Raw genomic sequence first — 26,196 nt, forward strand, 5'->3', positions numbered from 1 at the left:
TGTGTGTGTGTGTGTGTGTGTGTGTGTGTGTGTGTGTGTGTGTGTGTGTGTGGTTTAACAGGCTTCATTGGTGTGATGAAAACGGTACAGTCTCCTCTGCTCTCACGCTGATGTCACTCTGTTAAATCTTCTCCATTTAATCTTCCACAGCTCGACCTGACCTTTTGTCTTACTCGCGTTATGTTATCAGGCTTTTATATTCCATATGAATGTATAAAATCACCTTCGGCCGCAGAAATAATTCAGCTCAACTTGAAGGCGAGATCCATTTTTTATTAGATTCGTTCGGAGATGTCAAACTATTCCACCTTTCCCGTTTCACATCAGGATTTTAGTGCTCTTATTGAACGTGAATGTCCTGTGGAAGGTGACAGAGTTTACAGCCAATCAGATCACACTGCTCTGCGGAGCAAACCAATGAAAGGTCATTGTGGGCGGAGCCACTTAGAGCGATGACATGAATAGAAGCCAAAAATATTAATGAGAATGAAATAAAGTGTTTTTAATCAGCAAGAATGCATTAATTGATTACAAATAAGAGAATTTTACAAGAAATTTTTTATTTAAATAAAAGCTGTTCTTTATATTTTTCGAAGGATCCAAAAATAAAAAGATGTATCATGTTTTTTTAACACAAAATAATAATAATGAAATCTGCATAGTACAGTCTGATTGTAATGGGATGTGATAAAATAACATTATCATGCTCTCACCGTTGAGTTATTTCTGTTTAGATAGAAATATGTTACGTTTAAATAGACATTCTAATAAATAATACAAATTTAGGAATATTTGAATTCATTTTTATGATTTTTTTTATTGTATTTGCTTAGATTATTTCATGTCTATTTTATTTTCTGTATTTACATATACCTGTTAAATCATTCGAAGCTTCAATTACCCTAAATTAATAATGTTTGAAATATTAGTTTCATGCTTATGAAGCACTTTGAGCTGTATTTAATGTAGGAAAATTGCTATACAGATCACATATATTATTATTATTATGACTTATTATTAACAATACATAATCTAATTGATTTTTCAGCTCCTGAATAACCAACATGGATCAATCAGACCAGCATCTGTCATAACTCTACGAAGGTAAGAGTGATTTATTACCTATTGATTAATAAGCAGTGATCAATCAGAGTGTCTATAGTCTAGAAGGGATACGGCTGTGGATACCCGCATGAGTATAGCATCATTTTTGTGACACTACAATAATAATTCATGTTTTTACATAGCTGTGATGTTAGGTTAAGGGGTAGACATAAACAAAATACAATTGAATGGCTAATTTAATAATATAAATAATAAGTACTGAGCAATTCCATGAAAATGTCAACCTTGCCGTGAAAAGAAAAATGTTTTCACCAAAATAGCGAAACCGTTTCTACATTTTTTGCGCAGGCAAGTGTTTTACAGTACTTTAAAAATACTTAAAAATGTCTCTGTCAATGTTTTCAAACTATTATATTTGATTTACCAAAATCAAAGAAATGGCGATTTCACATCCGTCACATCCATAACGAAAAAGTGTCACATCCATAACAAAGCTTTTCCCTCAAAAATGTCAAAATAAAATAAAATCAATCAGTTTTGTTCTATAAAGAGCCAACTCTTCTCCTTTTGTTGAGCATTATTTATTTTGGGTTGTGCAGTTTAATTTAAAGAATTTCTATGAAATATGTTGTATACTGTAAACTCGCAGATTTTTTTTTCACATCCACAGGTTATCTGCACATTTTTTAACAGGAAATTTAATACCTTTTAAGACCTTTTTAAGTCCTCTAAAATGAAAATTTAAGACTTTACCTAAACAAAAAAAAAAAAAAACGGAAAATGTTCAGTGTGTCAACACAGAATGATGTGGTGAAGCATTAGCGTGGCACAACTCACCAGAGCCACGCTCAAGACAGGTCAAAGGGACGCAAAAACTTTTATGCCGAGTGCTGATTGACCTTACAACCCTGACAACAGGGTACCGGTCTCGTCAGTTGACCAACGTCTAAAGTGCAAGTCTAAGTCTTCGTTGCTGCGTTCATGGACTCATCGAACATTATGATGAAAGCGTCCTTGTTTGCTCGTGAAATTAGTTTCTTCTTTAGGTATGGGGCAACACCAAATCGTGCTAAATATACTGTTTTGTCTCTTCCACATGTGAACGTGCTCGCACTGAGTCAGGGAACTGCTTGAAAAACTAGGTGGACGTCCTCATTTGAGGTGTACGAGTGATGGCGGCTTACGGTTTGAAATACCCACAGTATTTCGGCCTTAAATGTAACTATATTCGCAAAGCTGCTGAAGGCATTGCTTGAAGAGGACGGCCTTGTGGAAGGCTGAGGTGGAAGTGCTCGATGAGAACATACTTATGGGCAGACTACTTGCCTGCGTCTACACATATTTTTTGTGCTTCTCTGCTTTCATGTGTGAATCGAGCGCTTTGCGGCCCATTGTCCCCAGTTTTATCGTCTTTTTAGATAAAGCACACCTCCCTTCATGATTACTGGCTGTTTTCTTTAGCCACCCTCGATACTTATCGTCCTCCAACCAATTGTCATCAAACAAACATTTGCCCATGCTTGCGAATTCGCAAAATGCTGTGGTGGCAAAGTATCAACGCAACGCATTCATCAATCACTTACTCGTATGTCACCTATGGAATGATGCAGGTTGCACCCACGAAGTTCTGCCCCCAAATGTTGCGCTGGTCAAGTAGCGGTTGAAAAAAATAAATAAAAAAGACGAATCGGACATGAAGTTTAAGATCCCACATGAAATTTAAGACCTCCTTATGGAAAATGACAGAATTCAAGACATTTTCAGACCTTAAAAATCGAAAATTTTATTTAAGACATTTCAAGACTTTTTAAGGACCCGCGGGGACCCTGATCCGTAACGCTTGTTTATTTTCCTAATTTAAAGTATAAAAATGTTCACCGATTGAATTTTTTTGATCCCATAACTCTGTGGTTAGTTGTTTTGGAAAATATAAACAGATGGTTCAATATAATGTTAACGTATACTTTCTCTGCGAATTTATGTTTTGAATTTTTACTGCAAATGTCACATCCATAACGCTGGAATCAGCCACTGCTTTTACATTTCAGTGATGGTTGAGCTAGACGATAATAAAATACAATTAATAGGTAATTTAATAAATAATTCGTATTAACTCCTTGTGATAATAATGATCTTATTTAATGTCATTTGATTAAAATCTTATGTAAAATCTAATTAATTTAATTTAATAAATAATATAAATAATCCGGCTGCAGCTGTATATCCTTTTGGCAACAACCATACTCTGACTCATATCCTGAAATATCCTGTCACTGGTCATTTGTTCATCTGTGTTTGTCTGTGAGGCTAAGCGTAGGCGTTAATAAAATACAATTGAATGGATAATTAATAAATAATATGAATAATACTCTGTATAATTAATGTTCTTACATTACTGACATGGTAAAATACAATTAATTGGAAATTGTATAAATAATATAAATAGTTCTTGTTAACTTCCAGCCTTTTCCAGTAACAATAACATATGCTGGAATAATTGGCGGTTCATTCCGATGTGGTGACCACGTATAAATAAGGGACTAAGCTGAAGGAAAATGAATGAATGAACTTCCGGTCATAGCTGGATCCCTTTTAGCAACAACCCTACTCTGACATCATCACTGCTGACATCATATCCTGAAATAACCTGTCACTGGTCATTTGTTCATCTGTGTGTGTGTGTGTGTGTGTGTGTGTGTGTGTGTGTGTGTGTGTGTGTGTGTGTGTGTGTGTGTGTGTGTGTGTGTGTGTGTGTGTGTGTGTGTGTGTGTTTGAGCTCTAAACACAGTTAACTTTAATAAAATCACTGTGGGACTGTAATGGAAACAGAGCTATTAATCAGAAACACACAAAGAGAGATGGAGAAACACTGGGTCTGCAGGTCACAAACAGATTGATTTACCATTTACAGAAATGCATGAGTCCACAGAGAGACTGAATGAAAGAGTCACGCTGACCTTCTGCCTCTGGGTGAAGTTATTCACCGCTGATCTTACTCTGGACATTGTGGAGCAAACATTACAGCACTAAAATTAAGGAATGCTTCCGTCAGCATTTTTTTTTTTTTTTGAGCATCGCATGATGCTTAAAGTACACATGAAATCAAAACTAACCGTACTGATTTTGTAAGCTTGCATTGCTAGTTTTGTGGTGAACAGTTCATGTGTGCATGTCATTGAAAACAAAACAATAGCTTGCCCTTGTAATCTAACATTGAATGCACTTATGGCTTGTTTTGATTCGGTTCGGTACGCTTATATGTCCTCTTTCATTGTCAAAAGGTACCAAAAACCGAAAGGTACCGTACTACTTTTTGGGTTACCCTTTCCAAGGATGACTAGCACAACAGAAGGGTACCAAAAGGTGGACAGTCTTAATATAATTCATTCATTCATTTTCTTGTCGGCTTAGTCCCTTTATTGATCCGGGGTCGCCACAGCGGAATGAACCGCCAACTTATCCAACAAGTTTTTACGCAGCGAATGCCCTTCCAGCTGCAACCCATCTCTGGGAAACATCCACACACACATTCTCACACACACTCATACACTACGGACAATTTAGCCTACCCAATTCACCTGTACCGCATGTCTATGGACTGTGGGGGAAACCGGAGCACCCGGAGGAAACCCACGCAAAAGCTGGGAGAACATGCAAACTCCACACAGAAACGCCAACTGAGCCGAGCAGCGACCCAGCGACCTTGCTGTGAGGCGACAGCACTACCTACTGCGCCACTGCCTCGCCCAGTCTTAATATCTTAAATCTCAAAATCCAAGTTTTAGGCTTTAAAAAGTCTTAAATTTGCTGAAATCTTGTGTTATAGGTCTTATTTCTATTTTAAAGAGGTCTTAAAGGTGCAGTAGGTGATCTGCCAAAATGCTAACCGCTTAGCATATTATCTTTGGACGGCGGGGAGGGACTGTGATTCAAAGCCACACCCCTGAAATCGCGAGCGCGCGCACCGCGTCACAACAGCCGACAGACAATAACCCACTACTTCATGTCATTCGCCTGTTAATTAGTGCCAGCGCCGTGCAGGAATTACATGAAATACTTAGCCACACTTACATGCTATTTTAGAGTGAATATTCAGAGTAGCATGGTAAACATAATAGGAAAGCTATCATTGTAAAAAAATTACCCAATGTGAATATAAAAGCAACTTCAGCTCAATAAAGCAGGTTAGGCGGAATAGCGCTATTTACTGGTGTTTTGTTGTTAAACTAAATATAAATCTACATTATCGATGCTGTCAAAGAACCTTATGAAACTGAAAATAATCACATCAATCTTTCACCAGGAGATTTCAGTGGCTGAACAACACGTCTGAGCATATAAGAAATTCATAACAGAATACAATCTAACATAAAATAGTTTCAAAACAGAACATGACCTGTCTAACAGTGATACTTCAGCCATGGTGTCGTCCTTCCTCCAGCGTGCTAAAGTAACTCCAATATTGATTCAGGTTTTTAAAAGTTTCAATTCAGCTTTTGATTTCTCCCGGTCCGTCTCGTGACCGCGCGGCCGCATTAAGGGCGAATTATACCCGCGCTTGGCTTTACAGTAATCGGGCCGAGCTCGGCTGTCCTTCGGCGCCTATGGCTCATTGCCGACTTGGCATCTGCGAGCGGCCCGCAGCTCGCTCGGAGAGCATGCGTTTGTGATGCAGACGGGCACGCGCTAATGGCGGATCTGCGTAAACAGATGCGCAGAAGTTGGAATCTACATTTGCTGACAGACAGTCTGACCTGCCTATCGGAATTAAGGGAGATGACGGTCCGACTCTATTTAATTGGATAAACATTTTTTAGTTTTATGCTTTAGCCAGAATATAAAAATACATATAAACATACATATAAAGCTTACTGTTTTTTTAATATATATATATATTTATTATCTGTTTTTTGTACTGTCTCTGTAATTCTGTTGCACTGAAGAAGCTCAGTCAGGAAAACAAATTCCTCGTATGTGCGAACATACCTAGCAATAAAACTCTTTCTGATTCTGATTTTCTTTTCAGCTTAGTCCCTTTATCCACCCCGTTTAGAGTATTATTATGGGCGCTTTACGTTATAACTGCCATGGTTCAAACTATGGATCTGCGACAGAGAAACTATGGGTTTTGAGCAACGTCATTCATACGTCATACATCACACATACATCAGCATACATCATTCTTTTCCCAAACGATGCATCGTACTGTGATAACTCAGCTGCAAGTTACATCATTGTTTAGGAAACGCACCCCAGAGTCTCATCTCCCATTCCCTTTAAGAGTCAATCGCGCCGTGCCATAGCACATTTGCTATTTACATGGCGGACTTTGTAAGTGTAAAAACTGAACAATTCACTAGCGAGAAAACACAGCATCTGTTAAACAGAGCATCTGCAGCGCAAGGATAAGGAACGAGCCTCCTCCATTCAGCCTCTTTACTTTCTCTTTACTTTTACTCTTTACTCCTTTACTTTGGTGGAGTAAGGAATCGGTTGAAACTCACTCCACTGAAGACATCCAATAGCCAACGTATTTAATTTAATTTGTAAAATACAAATATTTGTGTCAAAACTATTTGTAAATTCAGTTCTAATCTCCAGCAAAGGAATAAATAAACAATAATAATGAAGTGTGGTCAAGTTATATTCAAACACGCGTCAGGGTTCAACGCTAAGGATTTTTTCTACTGGTCCGATTGGGCCAGTGGTTCAGATTTTTACTTGCCCTACCAAATTTTCACTGGCCCCACCAAAAAAAAGGGAAGTTAATAGCTATTTTTTGCCACATATTTTAAATAATGTGTCAAAAATAAAGTGAATCTAGAATTTCAATACTTAAAAACATATTAATAAAAGTGTTTTCCAAACAAAAAGAGCAGGGGAAAATGTGGAGCTATTTTATTGTGGTTCGAAATTATTTAACAAAAGGTGGCCGACCTGTCAAACTGATGGCAAACCGTGCAAAACATCACTTTTTTCATTTTTTTTTTAATCACTTTTGTTTGTCGCATTGTTCACACGTAAATGTCTGCTTCCAAGACGTTAGAAACAGACAATTTCTTTTAGCCTTATAATCTTATCTTGCCGCCATGTTGCCGTTTCTTCGCTGTACTGGCTGTTATCAGGTTACGGGAAAAAATTGCATGCTCAAAACATCAAATCAGACAAGAGGAACCAAAAAGCAATATGGTGTTTACGACATCACAGAGAAGGTAGTGTTTAAAGACTAAACTTAAAATGCACGCAATTGACAAATAGTCGCAGACCAATTAAATGTTAGTGACAAGGCAGCACTGTCCTTTATATTTACGTAGAAAATAATCATTTTTGTAACATTTGAATCCTTTAATTGTTTTTATCTGTAAAGATATTTGGGTATTGCTGTACATCCTGTGTGTATTCAGCTATGTAAACGCATTTAAACTGTAACGAGGAGACTGACACAGAGGGATCCATTATGCAGTATTTATTAGTCAAGCTTTCACTCAATCACACAGTATGCACTAATGTGCAAACACACATCCACAACAGTCTATGAAGTATCAAGACTGGCAATGAACAGACACAGAGGGTTTTACCAGGCATGGGTCGTGGGCAGGCTGCGAGTATCAGAGTCCGTGTATCAGGCGTGGGTTGTGGGCAGGCTGCGAGTATCAGAGTCCGTGTATCAGGCGTGGGTCGTGGGCAGGTAGCGAGTATCAGAGTCCGTGTATCAGGAATGGGTCGTGGGCAGGCAGAAGGCGAAGCAGAGTCAGAAAACAGGCTGGAGTAATGCACGAAGAATCAGGCAGGGAATAACGCTCAGTAATGCTGGCCGGGGCTAAACAAGACTTCGCACTGACTGAGTGTTTGGAGCTGGCTTATGAAGGGTACATGGGTCGTTAGCTTGATTCCGAACAGGTGTATGCACAATCAGCGTGTATGGATGATGTAATGCTAGAAGTCCGGAGATGGCGGCCTCTGCTGGCCCGCGAGGGGAATGACTGGGACCGAGTCGGTGACATAAACCCACATAGGCGCATTTCTAACGCGCTCTGAGCTGGACTTTAAAGCAGTTTTCAGTTGGTCAATGGCGCTGTCTATTTTAGTTCCTCAAAATAGCAGTGCGCCAGCAATGCGCATTAACACACCTCCTTTTCAGAGCAGGGTAAACAAAGTGCCGTAAACTTTAGCAACTTGGTTCAAAAGATAAAAATTACAGGATGTGTAATAAATGTGCATAAACAAAACTTACTGAGTAGGATAAACTTTTCATCTGATAAAAAAGCATTAAAACTGATTGAAACGCATTTGCTCAATAAATTCCAGCATTCACATCAAAAAAGTGATGTGATTTTTATTTATTTATTTATTTTTTACAGATTTTAACAACATTAATGGAGTTTCCAGCACATTGTAGATTATCTGAAATGTTGTTTTGCTGATTGTAAAATCCCTCAGCTAAAGTCTGTCATCACAGTGCTTCAGTATTATTATTAATATTATATTACCATGACCTCCAAAACAGCTCGAGCTGTCTTGAGAATAACCCTTTAATTGTTAATGTGGAATTACTGTAAAGTAGTTTGTGGTGTTGCATTGGTGGTTCATGATCGATGTGTTGTTAAATGTAATTTGCATACAGAAACAGCAGCATCCTGCACAAACAGAACGAATAGCATGTCATTCTGAACACAAGCCCTCCCTGTGTCCTGAAGCGCATCAAGCCTGAGTCTTGTTTTAGATCTAAAAACACACCCACTGTTTAACATCTGCTCTGCTCTTAAACTTGTCAAGACACACACACACACACACTGTTCTTAAATGCATCGAGACACATACAAACACACACACACATATACACACACACACACACACACACACACTATTGTACTATTCTTAAACTCATCAAGACACACTGTTCTTAAACGCATCGAGACACTAACCCAAACACAGTTCTTAAACACATCGATAATCACACACTGTACATAAATGCATTGAGACATTCACACGCACGCACACTGTTCTTTAATGCATCGAGACACATACAATATTCTTTAATGCATCAACAGACACACTGTACTTAAACACATTGAGATACTCAGACATACACACTCACACACTGTACTTAAACACATCAAACAATCTTTCACACAAACACACATAGAACAAGTTCTTAAATGCATCGAGAGACACACACACTATTCCTTAATGCATTGAGACACACAGACACAAACACACACAAAAGCACACACACACACACACACACACTGTTCTTAAATGCATCAACACACACTCTAATGCACACAAATAAACACAATATTCTTAAATGCATCCAAACATGCACTCACACACTGTTCTTAAATGCATCAGGACACGCAAACACACACACACACACACACACACACACACTGTTCTTAAACGCACGAGACAAACACAAACACACACAGTTCTTCAACGCATCTAGAAACACAAACACACACTAATCTTGAATGCATCAAGACACTGAAACACACACACACACACACACACAGTAACACATACATACATATACACACAAACTGCTCTGAAATGCATCTAGAAACACACAAACACACACACACTATTCTTGAACGCATTGAGACACCCAAACACACACACACACACACACACACACACACACACATACACACACACATACTGTTCTGAAGTACATCGAGACACTCCCAAACACACACACAGTTCTTCAACACATCTAGAAAGGCACAAACACACACACACTATTCTTGAATACATCGAGACACTAACATGAACACTAACACACACATATACATAAACATATTGTTCTGAAATGCATTGAGACAAACACACACACACACACACACACACACACACACTATCCTTAAATGCATCAAGATACACACAAACACACACACACTATTCTTGAACGCATTGAGACAACCAAACACACACACACACACACACACACATACTGTTCTGAAATACATCGAGACACTCCCAAACACACACACACTATTCTTGGACGCATTGAGACACGTAAACACACACACACACAAATACTGTTCTGAAATACATCGAGACACTCCCACAAACACACACACTGTCCTTAAATGCAACAAGATACACACAAACACACACACACTATTTTTGAACACATCAAGACACTCTAACACACACACACAGTAACGCACACATATACATACACATACTGTTCTGAAATGCATCAAGACACACACACACACACACACACACACCTTAAATGCATCAAGATACACACAAACACACACACACACACACACACAAACACACACTGTTCTTAAATTGTTTGAGACACAAACACAGTGTTCTTAAATGCATTGAAACACACACACACGCTATTTGTATTTAAGCAAATTGAAACACACGCACTATTCTGAAACACATCAAGACACTCACACTGTTCGCATCTGGCTTTATGGGGACTTTGTATAGCTGTACTGATGTTTGTACTGTAGAGTCTGTATATATTTCAGTATAAAGTATAATATATCACTGCTATTGCTATACTTGTGGGGACATTTGGTCCACACAATGTAAGCAATACAAGGCATACACACACACGCACACACACACACACACACTGATCAGTCATGATGATCAGTCCATTTTCAGCAAAGTGACTTGCTGTTTTGGTTTCCATGACGACACAGCTGTCAGTCATGGGTGGACAGAGGCGACGGCTCTTTACCACCACTGACACGGAATGAAGCTGTTTCCATTAATGAAATACACTTTTAACTGCTGTGTAGACAGAAAAGAGAGACAGATGGACACTGAATACAGTTTTTCTCGATTGCTTGGATGCAGTTGTCAACTGAAACTCCACATTTTCAAAACAGTTAACACACAGGCCTAAACAGCGGCACTCATGGTCAAAATGACACATTTTGATTGCAAAAGGCACATATCATGTCAAAACATTTAACATATGCAACAAAAGCTAGTTTTACCTTCAAACTACACAACTTGCAAACAAGTATATGAGCTCTTTCAATTAATCATTACACAACGGACAACAAAATACAAAATACAGAACTCAAAATGCACCACCATTGCTTGCCATTGTAGCTTATAGCCAATGGCATTTGTTGTCTCTATTTGGGCTGTCAAATTGGCCTTTTTGCAAAGAATTGGATCAAGAATAAGATGTGCTTTGATTGAATATATATTGAATTCATGACATTTTTCAAACTGTGGCTGAAAACTGAAATACTGTATATAAAAAAAAACAGACAAAAGTAATAAAATACTGTAAATATTAGAGAAAACACATGTAAACTAATATACAGTCAAATCTATTGGGAGTATAGGACATAGCCATATTGACCTCCTCCATCAATGCTGGCACAGAGCAACACAGACCTTCCATCGTTTTTATAAGGTTGCATGCAGAATGATGGCTAATTGAAGATTTGTGTGAAGGAGTGTCAAACCGGTGCTTCAGTGATTTCATACTGATGTTGGTAGTTTTTAATAGTTAGGAATAGATGGATTCTGTTTGGTTACCAAAACTAAAACAATGGAGTTTGGACTGCTTGAATGACATCTGTGTTGACTGTTTGGAAAAATGGTGGGGAAAATGTGTCAACCCAATGAGAAAGGCTTTACACATTTGCAAGACCGGTCCTCTGCTCTGCTGGGATAGTGATAATGAAAATGAAGAGGAACCTAGTTTCTTTAACCAGGTCAAAGCAAACTAGAAAAACTGTAATACTACTGCTCTAATGGCTATTGTGAACAAATATTAGCACAAACACTTTTATTGCAGTATATAAACATTGAATTAGCATGACCTTTAATGTCAATGCCAAAAAACTTGATGCATTATATACAACTATTTTTTTTATTGTACTGCAAATGTAATTGTCATGATCATTTTTAATAATCATAATTAGCAATAGTGCGAGGCAGTGGCGCAGTAGGTAGTGCTGTCGCCTCACAGCAAGAAGGTCGCTGGTTCGAACCTCGGCTCAGTTGGCGTTTCTGTGTGGAGTTTGCATGTTCTCCCTGCATTCTCGTGGGTTTCCTCCGGGTGCTCCCACAGTCCAAAGACATGCGGTTACAGGTGAATTGGGTAGGCTAAATTGTCCGTAGTGAATGAGTGTGTGTGTGAATGAGTGTGTGGATGTTTCCCAGAGATGGGTTGCGGCTGGAAGGGCATCCGCTGTGTAAAAACTTGCTGGATAAGTTGGCGGTTCATTCCGCTGTGGCGACCCCGGATTAATAAAGGGACTAAGCCGACAAGAAAATGAATGAATGAATGAATGAATTATTAGCAATACTATTAGTAGCAATAATACTTTTTTCAATTATTATTCGAAAATTTGTTTAATTATAATGAAAAACAAGTGCATGATAAAAAATGTATGGTAAATGCCGGCAGCTAGCTCTCTGCAATGCTCACGGCTAAGCGGAGCTATGCAAGGTCAGTACCTGGATGGGAGACCACATGGGAAAGCTAAGTTGTTGCCAGAAATGGTGTTAGTGAGGCCAGCAGGAGGCGCTTAAACTGCGGTCTGTGTGGGTCCAAATGCCCCAGTATAGTGACGGGGACTCTATACTGCTCAGTGAACGTCGTCTTTCGGACATTAAACCAAGGTCCTGACTCTCTGTGGTCATTAAAAATCCCAGAATCCCAAATTCGCTCTCTGTCCATCATGTCCTCTTAACCATCCATCCAGGTGGATGCTGCACACTGGTGGTGGATGAGGAGATTCCCCATAAAAACATGTAAAGCGCTTTGTGTGTCCAGGAAAGCTCTATATACAGTAAATGGAAGGAATTGTAAATAAAAGGTAAAAACCTGTGAATAAAACTTTGTTCAGATTTCTATAAATAGATGGCAATATAAATAATACTTTTGATTTTAGTGTGATTAACCCTAAAATAATGATATGACATAAACGTTAGGGGTGGGACAAAATATTGACAAAATGTCATAGCATTACCAGTGAAGTTGTTCCAGAAATTTTCAGGATATGTCGCAGTATCACTGTGTGAAAGGGGCTAGAGGGGATGGTTTTCTTGTGATGTATCAATATATCGCAGTATCTCTGATATCGTAATATAGCAATAGCCCATTTCAAACAGTGATAGTGGTAAATATCTGTAAAATTACCTGGATGACTTTACTGGTAAATTCAAAAAAAGCGCTGTTCACACAGGCACGGATGTTCTGGAATTTTTCTGGAAAGGACCACTCAAAACCATTCCAGAATACCCATAAATTCTGCCATCATTAGTCAGAAATGAGCTCTAATGGCCCGTTTCCACTGAGTGGTATGGTACGGTTCGGTACGCTTTTATGGCCGTTTCCACTGTCAAAAAGCGTACTGAACCGTATCACTTTTTCGGCACCCTTTCGAAAGGGTATCAAACACAAGAAAGGGTACCAAAAGGCGGAGCTAGACCCACAGTTAAACGCTATTGGTTTACAGAGATACGTCATTTGCTTAAACTTTACGCAACAAGCCAGAATGAAAAAAAATACCACGCCATGTTTGAAATACAGAGCGAGAGATTGCGGCGGAATTATATATACATTTAATAACAAGCCATGGTCGATCACGGCTCAAACAAACCTTGTCGTTGTTTTGATGAACAGCCACAAAGCCATGGAGTAGAGCAGAATCTACCCTGTGCCTTGTAGTTTTTTTACGAGCCAGTCTGAAGTGCGAGCGGTTTCGCCGTGCGTCTAACGTTATATTTGAAACAACAACCTTCTTGAGCTGATGATAATAACGTGCGCTTGATTATTGACGTGCTTTTGAAACCCGATCCTGTCAGACACTGACAAACGCGAGAGTGAAGCGCGAAAAAAAGGACAAGCCAGGAAAAAAGGGGCACATTATTTCTTCAGCAATCGTGAACAAACTGCCTTGTTTTAATTTTAATCACCTTTTGGACTAATATGAACTGGGAATGATAGAATGACTCTCTAACAGAGCTTACATGTGCTGGTGAAGATTACACACACAGATGAAAGCTATATTTTGTGTTGTTTGTGACCTAATTAAGGACGTAATATATGCTGTGTGTAGTTTTTCTGTTGTTGGTAACATATCGGAGACTGTAAGGGGCTGTATGTGTTCATATATGTTCATTTATTTATTTACTTTATATAATTACAGGCGTTACAGTAGGCTATTTCGCACTGTCATTGATCTGCAGTTTTAATCGAATCCTGTTCATAAAAAAATTAGTAACAAACATTTATACAGAAATATTTATGTGTGTAAACTGTTTTGTGAGAAGTGCTTTTCATTTGATATGTAAGCGACCTGTGCAGCTTTACTGTAGAAATTTCCTCGAGCGAGAATGGTGTGACTGAAACTTACTCAACGCCCACCAAAAGGGTACCCTTGGTAGTGGAAACGCAAGCTTGATAAAGGTGACCAATACCGACCCGAACATTACCGTACCAGTTAGTGGAAACGAGCCATAAACGTATGCACTTGTATTTGTAAACATACACTGGGTCAGTGCACACGCGTCAAGCACCTGAAGCAAAGCTTAAAGGCAAACTAATAGCGCTTTATCATAAGCATTTCGTCAATAATTTTGACCCACAGTTGGGATTCAGAAGGAACATACAGTAGAAACGTTATCTGAGTAACATTTAGCTGCTAAATGGGTCTGGAAAAATATTCAAAGGCTTTTATTTTCATAAACAGCGTTAATGTGAGTGTGTCTGAGTGTTCTGATTGGCTGGAGTAGACGTCTCATGTCAGCAGGTTCTATACATGAATGTGCTCTTTCCGGCAATTTTCCTTCTGCGTTGACACAGCATTCCGGTAAATTACCGGTAATGTTACAACTTCTCTTTCCAGAAAATAGCCAGAACCAATTTAACTGTATTTTCAAAAAGGGCCTGTTCACATAATCCCTTTCCAGAAAATTGCCGGTAATTTCCCGGAAAGGTCTGTATGTGTAAAAACATTGTGATAATGTCATATCGTGAGTTAGTCTGTGATTCCCGTCCCAGCTGAAAAATCCAGCTTAAACCAGCCTAGGCTGGTTGGCTGGTTTTAGCTGGTTGACCAGGCTGGTTTTAGAGGGGTTTTGGCCATTTCCTGGCTGGTTTCCAGCCATTTCCAGCCTGGTCTTAGCTGGTCAGGCTGGAAAATGACCAGCCAAATCCAGCTAAAACCAGCTTGACCAGCCTGGTTTAAGCTGGATATAGCTGGTTTTGGCTGGACTCCCTGTTTGCTAGGCTGGTCAAGCTGGTTTTAGCTGGTCATCTCCCAGCCTGACCAGCTAAGACCAGGCTGGAAATGGCTGGAAACCAGCCTGGAAGTGGCCAAAACCCCTCTAAAACCAGCCTGGTTGACCAGCTAAAACCAGCCAACCCGCCTAGGCTGGTTTAAGCTGGATTTTTCAGCAGGGACCCTAACAAACATGAGATTGACACTCGTTTGAAGTTTTATTTAGATACCCTGTAAATAATTTATGATGGTAGTATTAATTCTGATACATTTATGATTTGCTCTGAAATAAATAGTTGAATATAAGCTGGCTGCTTCTTAACAGGGAGTTATGAAGATTCTGAAACTGACTTTCTGACCACGTATGCAACTAATTGTGTGTTTGCGTGCTTGCATGTGTGTGTGTGTGTGTCACAGTGAAAGCTCTCTTCTGGTTGGTCCTGAACAGAATGAATCATCAAACTATTTCTGTTGCAGCAAATCAGCCATTATGTGTTGCCAAGGTAACCAAGTACACATACGCACACACACATACACACAGATGACACAGAGTCAGTTAAACACAGGTTCAGGCTTTGTACCTGGATTGCTGCAGGCTGGTTCAACTGTGTGTGTGTGTGTGTGTGTGTGTGTGTGTGTGTGTGTGTGTGTGTGTGTGTGTGTGTGTGTGTGTGTGTGTGTGTGTGTGTGTGTGTGTGTGTGTGTGTGTGTGTGTGTGTTTGTGTGTGTGTTTGTGTGTGTGCTTGTGTGTGTGTGCTTGTGTGTGTGTGCTTGTGCGTGTGCGTGTGTGTGCGTGTGTGTGTGTGTGTGTGTGTGTGTGTGTGTGCGTGTGTGTGTGTGTGTGTCTGTCAGTCAAAGCAATGACAGGAAAATCTTATTTCCAAATCAATTAAATTGTAGCCTGCAACAAGAAACTTAAAGCCAATTAATATTTTCCTCATTACTTTAAAGACGATTAGGCATTAAACAAATTAATTTCCTCACAAATTACTGTAATGCATCTAGACAGTTTGTTCTCATTATTGCGAATCACTTATGTAAAACAGTCATAAATTCATATTTCTTTAACTAAAAGCAAATTGTATCTGAAAGTTTTAAATGTTACCATGATATTAGCACTATAAAAACTGCATTTATATAGAAAAAAGCTTACATAAAGATGACAAAACCATGCAACACGCTCTAAAATAAAAAACTTCGATTAGTGCACTTACATACAGTGAGGAAAATAAGTATTGAACATGTCACCATTTCTCTCAGAAAACATATTTCTAAAGGTGTCGTTCACTTGAAATTTTTACCAGACGTTGGTAACAGCTTAAGAAATCCATATATGCAAAGAAAACAAATCTACTTCATGTACAAATTAAGTTCTGTGTAATAAAATGAAATGACGGAGGGGTAAAGGTGTTTAACACATGAAGAAAGGGAGGTGTACAAAAGCAGTGAAAGCCAAGACAGCAGCTGAAATCTCTCAGCAGTTCTTCAGCAACCGTCTGCCCTTCCTCAGTGTAAATGAATATCAGCTGCTTCAGTCCAACATCTAAATTAGCAGAAGGATGTAGATGAAACCAGGGTGGACATTTCAGCAAGACAATGACAAAAAGGAAACTCTGAGATGCTTTCAGAAAAAAAAAAAAAAATCATTTGAAGGTGTTCATGTTCCTGTTCATGTTCCAATCACAAATCTCCCTTTCATTGGCAAAATCATTGAAAAAGTTGTTTTCAACCAGGTTAACAAGTTCTTAAAGTTCAGGAGGTGTTTAGACAATTTTCAATCTGGTTTCAGAGCACACTACAGTACAGAGAATACACTTATAAAGATAATCAATGATAAACGCCTAAATACAGATTCAGGTAAAATAACAGTGCTGGTACTGCTTGATCTCAGTGCTGCATTTGACACTGTCGATCACAGCATACTTCTGGATAGGCTGGAAAACTGGGTTGGGCTGTCTGGCACGGTCCTCAAATGGTTCAGATTTTACCTTGAAGGGAGAGGTTACTATGTCAGTATAGGTGGCCATAGGTCGAGGTGGACACCCATGACATGTGGAGTCCCACAAGGCTCGATTCTGGCACCTCTTCTGTTCAACCTTTATATGATAAGATAAGAACCAAATCTCCTACCACAGCTATGCTGATGACACTCAGATCTACTTAGCCTTACTGCCTAATGACTACAGGCCCATTGACACCCTCTGCCAATGCATTGATGAAATTAACAGTTGGATGTGCCAAAACTTTTTTCAGTTAAACAAAGAGAAAACTGAAGTCATTGCGTTTGGGAACAGAGGTGAGGTTCTCAAGGTGAATGCGTATCTTGGCACTAAGGGTGAAACGAACAAAAAATAAGGTCAAGAATCTTGGTGTGACTCTGGAGTCAGATCTGAGTTTCAACAGTCATGTCAAAGCAGTCAGTAAATCAGCATACTATCATCTCAAAAACATAGCAAGAATCAGATGCTTTGTTTCCAGTGAAGATTTAGAGAAACTTGTTCATGCTTTTATCAGCAGCAGGGTGGATTACTGTAATGGACTCCTCACTGGCCTTCCTAAAAACACAGTCAGACAGTTGCAGCTGATCCAGAATGCTGCGGCCAGGATTCTGGCCAGAAGCAGGAAATCAGAGCACATCACACCTGTCCTCAGGTCTCTACACTGGCTCCCAGTTACATTCAGTAGAGAGTTTAAAGTATTACTACTTGTCTATAAATCACTAAATGCCCAAGGACCTCAATACATTACAGATATGCTCACTGAAAACAAACAGATCACTCAGATCATTAGTATCATATAAACTAGAAATTTCAAGAGTTCAGTCAAAGCAGAGTGAATCTGCCTTCAGCCACTATGCCCCTCACTGCTGGAGTCAGCTTCCAGAAATGATCAGATGTGCTCCAACATTAGGCACATTCAAATCAAGACTGAAAACACATCTGTTTAGCTGTGCCTTTACTGAATGAGCCCTGTGCTACGTCCGACAGATCGCACTATTATGTTTTTCTTTTCATTTTTATTATCCTATAACCTATTTTAACACATTTTATCTGTTTTCTCTTTTTATATTCTTATTTTTATAATTCTTATTGTTTGTTTTTAATTTCTCACACTTGTCTCTTTTTTTCCTGTTTATGTAAATCACTTTGCAATGCCACTGTGTATGAAATGTGCTATATAAATAAACTTGCCTTGCCTTGCCTGTGAAGACTTGTGCAACTGCCTTTAAACTTTTCTCCTGACCTTAAAAATTTAATTGGCTGAATTGTAGAAAAGCTGAATTAAGATCATGTGTAGGATCGAATCCAGATCGTGATCTTTTTTCGATTAATCGTGCAGCCCTACTGCATAACGCTTGACCCAGGTTACTGCAAATTTTTACCCTATACTTCCAACCCAAGCTCATTCTGAAAACGTAGTCCCGCGGACGTTTCTGGAGACAGCGGAATACGTCCCGGGAGGTACGTACGACGTATTTTTTTCATGCGAACGATACGGGGCGGTGTGACGCTGTTCCCTTTCGCACTTGCCGGCCGGCCGACCGACCGCTTACCTCCTTGTGGAGGGCTTTCCCGCTACAACCCGTTTGTCAACTCAGCTCACCGTGTACGTCAGCAGGCATGAGATGCAAAGAGGAGTCAGGATCAGGTAGCAATCAGGTAAGACAAAAACAGAATCCCAAAAATTAAGTGAACGAGTTTCGTAACAGGGTGAGAACGCGGTGAAATCCGAAAACGCGGTAGAAAAAAAATCAGGGCTTTTCTGTTTTTGGACGGCTTTTGTAAACTGTTGCTCGGGTTTAGGGAAGTGAGCGGGCGGGCGGGTCAATCGGTAAAATTGGTTGGGTTCAGGGAAGGAGGAGGGCGGGTCAGCCGATTGGCCGGTCGCGCAGTCAATCAGTCAGTCGGACAGCGGCCTCTGGTGGGTTAACGCAAGAACAGCGCGGGAGCGAACTGCACTCGGGAAAGGCGTTTGAGATGCGAAAAAGCGCACAACAGCGGCCTCTCGCGGATTCGCAAAAACAAAAACTGCAGTCGTACGTACCTCCCGGGACGTATTCCGCAGTCTCCAGAAACGTCCGCGGGACTACGTTTCCACAATAAGCCTGGGTTGTATACTTCTGCAAATACTCTTTTACGTTTGTCTTCTGGAGAAATTTATATTTCTTTTAGTTGGCTTAAATAAAAAAAAAAGCTTTGGTCAATATTATTAGAAATTCAATTAATTTAATTGTCTACAGAGCAAACCACTGTTGACCAATGACTTGTCTAATTAACCACACCTGCTTAGTTAACCTAATTAGACTTTTAACATGCACCTTAAGCTGAACACTATTATAAATCAAAATTAAGAATTTGATTGGTTATAATGTAAATGCAAAACTCGTTAAACATTACAGTATGAGAAATGAGCTTAATTATTGTGAAAACGGTGTTTTGTATTAGTTTAACTGTAAAATAAGACTCCAGGAGGATTCTTTATTACGTTCACCCACTTAATTCCTTGCTGTTTTCTTCAGGTAGCATCTCTGAATAATTAATAATGTTATAATTAATGAATAATTAACGCTGCCCGACTGAATGAAGTCAACAAACATGCTGCCCCAGCTGGAATATCTTCATTTTAGACACCAAAAACAAAGCATGAAAGTGTCATTTGCCTCTCTGCGTGTTTAAATGATGTGATCTTAAGAAACGTAATTTTCACAGAAGATCCAGAAGCAGCATCACGGCTTCAGTACGACACGCGTCCCTGACTGAGACTCAATTAAAGCAAAAGTTCAAGTCTAAAAATAGAGGCTCGTCATTATCAGCTGCCATTCAGAGGAGTGTGTTTTAGCGTGGGGAAGGGTCACGGCAGGGGTCTGACCTCTGGAGCTGGATCCTCATTGACTTATTATGGGATGGAGCGAGTGACAGATCCAGGATGGGGTTCGGGGATAGTAAATATTGATGAGCGTTTATTTGAGAGCCATTCTGAGGGACCTACGGAGATGACCTTTACACACACACACACACACACTTACACACACTGCTTCATTCTGTGTTACGGCATGAAAATGACATGAAATTGTTGTGTGTTTTGAGCTTTGTTCAGAAAGCACACCTCCTGTTATAGTTGATGCGAATTTTTAGCATTTATAATTTGATATAATCTGATTACAACCCACATACAAGCGTAAACATATTAGAAATGATAGTTTTGGATTTTAAGTTTCAATTTATTAATGCAAATTACTTTATCCAACTTAATAAACTTAAATAATGGCTGAAACTAGTTTTTTTCATGTTCATAAAAACGAAAGCAACCGCGCGACTAAACACTGCTATGCCACTCTATTAAATAGGGGTGGCTAAATATAGGTACATGTCACAGCACCTTATTTATTTAGAGGTCGTATGTTGTGCGGCTCTGGCTAAATTTTATTTGGAGGGAAAATGACCAAAATGTAACGTGATGATTATAAATGATTGGAGGGGAAATAAATAATATATTTAAAGGGTCACGAAACACCAAAACACATTTTTTGAGCTGTTGACAGTCGTATATGTGTCCCACACTGCTAAAAACACTATTAGGACACCTATATTTCACTAAAAAGTGTAAATTGGTTGTTTTTGCGTTATTTCAAGCAAATTCGTACTTCCTGTTTGAAACTAATTTTTGAAGCTGCGTCACGGTCATGACATAATAGCGTGTATTCCAGCGTGCAGACTGGACGTCTGTGCCAGAGTGTGTCTTATTACGTCTTACAGTGTGTTGCATTAATGCATGAGTAAGGCTTGGTTCAAACCAATCAGCGCGCTCTATTGTGCAACTTCATTAATATTCATTTGTGTCACCGTGTTTACACCACAAAGACGCCACGTTATGTTGGCAAAACAAGCGTGAAGTGTTGCTTTTATAGTTTGCTGCAGTTCAGTTTTGTTTTCATTTTCTCTCTGTGAGAGCGCAGCTGGAGTCACGTGTGGATTAACAGTGTACGCGACGCTCGACAACAATAACTTACGTGTCTAAGGAGGATTATTGTTTACCTGAGAGCTGTTCTCATCTGCAAACGCTGAGATTGTAGTCTCCTCTAAATAAAGATGCGGCTCTAGTTGCTGGTGATTGTCCTGTCTCTACAGATTTGGTAAGTGAGCGACCAGTGCTCTTTGTTTATTCAGTTCGTATTTTATTCGTATCAACCAAACTATAACCTCGGGTTGGATTTTGTGACCGGAATAACACACGCGGCTTTCTGACGCTACCTGCCGTGTGTATCTAAGTTTCCGGGAAATGCTGAGTTTTTTTTTCTCTCATTCGCCGTGCGGTATCAAACATTGCATGAAAAATACACGCTTAGAGCTGTTCCTCGAATCAATTATCACGTTTGTCGGGAGGGACATTAATGAATTCCCAGAATGAAAGAGCCAAACTGCAGTTAAATTCCACCATTTAATAATTTGGCAAATAATTCGACTACAGATGTCCATGTAAACACGGTCACATTGTCCGCTGTGGGTGTGTGTTTTGACTCTGAAATTCAGCGCGCCCAAATAGACACTCCCATACCAAGCCGCTTTTCTTCCTCCGACACTCCCCCCTAAACAGAGCTGGACACGCCCACTTTTCTGACTTTTTCCAAAGTAGAGGTGTGAAAACACCCTGCTGAAACGAGGGGGTTTCATGGCCCTTTAAAATGCCACATAACAAAAAAATGAACAATGATAAGGCAACAATATTAGTGCATTTGTATTATATAGCAGAAATATATATTTAGACAGGCCTTGTAAAAAGTGAGCAGGCACTTTCACTATAAAAAAATAGCACTTAAATTATTTCATTTTTGACAATCAATTAAATTACACAGCGGTTTTACATCAAAAGTTGATATTGATATAAAATATACTACATTTTGATGGTAAAATATAACCCTTTAAGTGATGGCTGTTATTTGTTTCAGTATTCAGTATTTGTTTCTGTTAAAAGGCCTTCAGTTTGTCAGTTCTAGAGCAGACTCTCTGACTCTATGTTTGACACTTTGCTTGCTTGCTTGATTGTTGTATTTTGGCTTGTTTGTTCGGTTGATTTGTTAGTGTTTGATAGTTTGTTATCCCCATTTATTAGTATTGCTCGTCTTTATGTGATTTACACTTTCTTGAAGTTTGTTACTGTCTGTTCTTACCTTTGTTTTGCCATATCTTTCCTAACCTCATGTTTCCCTGTGAGTTTAGAAAGACTGGTAGGCAAGTACGTCACGTGACATACATATCAGCACGTAGATTAACATTTGTCTAGATACACCAGGTAAGAGGATGTGTGCCAACCTGTGTATTTTTGGTTTAATTGTTAGTCAGTGTAGATTAGATAGGACGTCATTGACGTTGAAGATTTCTTTTTCATATCTTTTGTTAATTAGAATAGATTTGAGGGGATTTGTTGTGAATATTAGTAAGACTGTTTGGTTTTGTTTGGTTCTTTTATGTAGTGCCACCCATAGCCAGTCTTTCTAACATTTAATTGTTTATTGTCTTTAACCTTGTATATATTGTAAATACCTCACTCACCGATTCACCCTCACCTTTTTTGTAAATAAATCACGTATTTTTCAACGTATTCTTGCTGTCCATCCTTACTTTGTATCACAATTTGTTTTTGAGTTTTTTGCAATTACCAATTCCTCTGTTAAATGTGCAACCCCACTCCTCTAGACAAAAAGGGATTGTAACAAAACATTAAATAACTAATGCAGCAAGGGAAATGAAAAACGAATATGAAACAACACATATATAGCAGGAATTAAAGCATATAAAGGACTATTATGTTTAGAAAAATGCTTTTATCTTCGTATTTTTATCATTTTATTTTTGTTATTTTAATAATTTTTGTCCTCATAATTAACTAACAAGCTGTAGACAAATTCTTGCTTGACGTTTTAGAAAATATTTAAGCTATATTAAAAATCACCAAGAACAAAAAACAAAACACAGAAACATGTTACACGGCCCTATAAATGTCAGACTCATGTATAACTAAATCATATGATGACCTATAGCTGAAATGATGAAAATTGCTCATTTTATTTTCATAAAACCTTTGTCAAAACTTAGTGATATTATTTGAGTAAAAGCAATACCGACATTTAATTTATTTCATTCATTTATTTGACTAGTTTATTAGTGCATATATAGACTATAATATAAATCATACAGAAGTATCTTGGACAGTGCCACTCTGTAAAACTTTCAAGTAAAGTCCAGAAAAAAATTATTGAAAGAGTTCAATAATGTTAAGACATTACAACACGCCGTAATCATCCTTCGTGTCATTCATTCATTCATTTTCTTGTCGGCTTAGTCCCTTTATTAATCCAGGGTCGCCACAGCGGAATGAACCGCCAACTTATCCAGCAAGTTTTTACGCAGCGGATGCCTTTCCACCCATCTCTGGGAAACATCCACACACACACACACTCATACACTACAGACAATTTAGCCTACCCAATTCACCTGTACCGCATGTCTTTGGACTGTAGGAGAAACCAGAGCACCCAGAGGAAACCCACGCAAAGACGTGAGAACATGCAAACTCCACATAGAAACACCAACTGAGCCTAGGCTCGAAATAGCGACCCAGTGTCCTTCTTGCTGTGAGGTGAACGTACTACCCACTGCGCCACTGCACCACCTTCGAGAAGATCATTTCAGATAAATAATCTGTGACTCTGGAGTTGAGTTAATCGTTCATGTTTCTAATCATTTTGACTTTTGTGCATTTATAGTCGCTTCTTATTCAGATTTTCATTGTTATTATTAAAATTGCCATGAGTGGTCTTATCTGGCTATTGAAAATCCTCAAATAAATGTGTTGTAATGCATTTTCAGCGCAGAATATGTTGTTTCATGCTTTCTATTTTCCTTTATTTGTCAAGTGTTTTGCTTGCATGCTTGTGCTGTCTCCGATAAACGACTCTTGCTTTGATAATTTCGGTAATTAATGACACCTTTAAGTCTGACGTGCTTATCCGCAGCACTGTTTGGCATCACTGCACGTAGGCCTGAATAAAAGTGCCTCTTTGTTCATGGAAACACGCTAATCCACAAACACACGTTCTGATGCAACGACGAGACAATCGCTGCGGGCGGCTCAATGAATGAGTCAGTAAAGAGATTCACTGAACCATCTCCAGACGTCCAGATCCAAGAACACACAGATAAACAGTTACACATCATGCAGACACACTCGAAATGACACACACACACAAGCACAGGTCACAGACAGGTTCATGCATTACTCACTCAACTAGAGAGCAAACACACATCAGTGAGTGAGACTGGAGCTGCCGGCTGTGTGATTCAGCAGACATGAGCTTTAACCCACACACACACACACACTCATAGCACACAAACACTGCGGGCTGGTTTAGATTCTGTGTGTTTGCTGAGGTGGATTATTGGATGTTTATGATGCTTCATTAGCTTCCGTCCACATATTTGAATGCACAATTCGAAATATCATATACAAATGCTTACTGTAAATGTCAGATGTGCATACATTGTGAAAATGTGCGTTAGGAACTTACGGGTAGGACAAACTTTTTATCCAGTATGAAAGAATTGTTATAAACTATGATGAATACACTTAAAGGGCCATGACACCCCCCAATTTCGGTTAAAGTCTACTTCAGAATTTTTTCAAAAGATGCATGATTAATGGGCGTGGAGCTCTGCGAACATCGGGCAGGAGTGGGCGTGGCCAGCAGGGGAAAACGTGAGCGAACAACTGTTGTTGTCAGTTAGCTCACAAAATGAGACAAACCGTGAGGAGACGCTTGAGTTTATAGTTTACAAAGTTAAAATGCAAAGAAATAAACAGTACTTTAATGCCCTGCTACATTTGTTATTCGTAATTTCATATACACATAACCACAATTTATATCATTATAAAGATAAGTGCGTTCATGTAAACCCTATAAATGAGGATTCTCCCTCAATCCCCGTATCCAGCAGACTCAGTGCAGCAGGTCTCATGACCCGTCTATTTTAACCATAAGCCCTGCTGGTAATCTGGAGGATTTAGGCAAACACAGCAGCACAGTGATGTGTCTGAATGTGAACAAACTCCTGATAAAAGACAGCGTCCGCCATTCTCTAATTCTCGTGCTGCTCTCCCGACAAAAATGCTTGTTGCACACACACAGCTTTGCTGTATGATCGGCCCTGACAGCATCGCGGGGAAAAAGCATGCAACAAACCCCGTGGATCATGTAAACAAACGCATATGAGCCTTCATAAACGGCTAAATACTGCCGTGGGTCCGTCCGTGTCTCACAGCTCAGGCTTGACACTGGCAGGTCTGGCAGGTCTCATGAATAATTAAGCAGCCGGCTCTTCTCATAGGATAAGAAAACTCCGCTATGAATAATAATGAGAAACCGACGCGTCATCATTGCACTTGCAGTACTGCGCTGCGTCGCCGATTTTGATCCACCCCAAAAATCATTTTAAACCCAGAAGCTGAAATTAGCTGACAAAAGCTCAAAATTATCCAGTTTTCCCCATAATTAAAGCTGACAGGTGCTAACATTGTCTTAACTGATGCTCAACACACACACATCTGTTAATTTAAAAAAAAAAGTTCTCCAGGGTGTCCTGAACCTTTAATGTATAAATTCCAGCAAGTCATGTGCTTTAGGGTGCTATAGGGTGCCGGGTCATACACCCAGCGAAATAAGGCGTAAGCTGTGTATGGCGCAATTTGTTGCTATTTTCAGACCAGCGCAACTGTCATTTTCACATTTTGCGCTATAATGTGGACTCATGGGTGTGCTGGTCTAAAAAGAAGGTGTGTTAAGGCGCATTGTTGGTGCGTTGCTATCATACACCCGGTGCAATAAGGCGTAAGACGTGTATGGCGCAATTTGTTG

At 39.3% G+C, this 26,196-nt stretch overlaps 1 protein-coding gene and 1 long non-coding RNA gene across 13 annotated transcripts in view; one reads left to right on the plus strand and one right to left on the minus strand.

The window, feature by feature from the left end:
* gria4a (glutamate receptor, ionotropic, AMPA 4a) overlaps positions 1-26,196 on the minus strand; it is a 202,852-nt gene that overhangs the window by 157,990 nt on the left and 18,666 nt on the right.
* The window catches only part of LOC141377928 (uncharacterized), a 163,357-nt gene that overhangs the window by 118,878 nt on the left and 18,283 nt on the right, over positions 1-26,196 (plus strand). For all 3 annotated transcript variants that reach the window (XR_012391109.1, XR_012391110.1, XR_012391111.1), the window contains one exon: positions 1,049-1,104. This is a non-coding gene — a long non-coding RNA (uncharacterized lncRNA). The remainder of the gene's footprint in view (positions 1-1,048; positions 1,105-26,196) is intronic.

This window comes from Danio rerio, chromosome 15 (genome assembly GCF_049306965.1).
Source record: "Danio rerio strain Tuebingen ecotype United States chromosome 15, GRCz12tu, whole genome shotgun sequence".
Taxonomy (NCBI): Eukaryota; Metazoa; Chordata; class Actinopteri; order Cypriniformes; family Danionidae; genus Danio; species Danio rerio.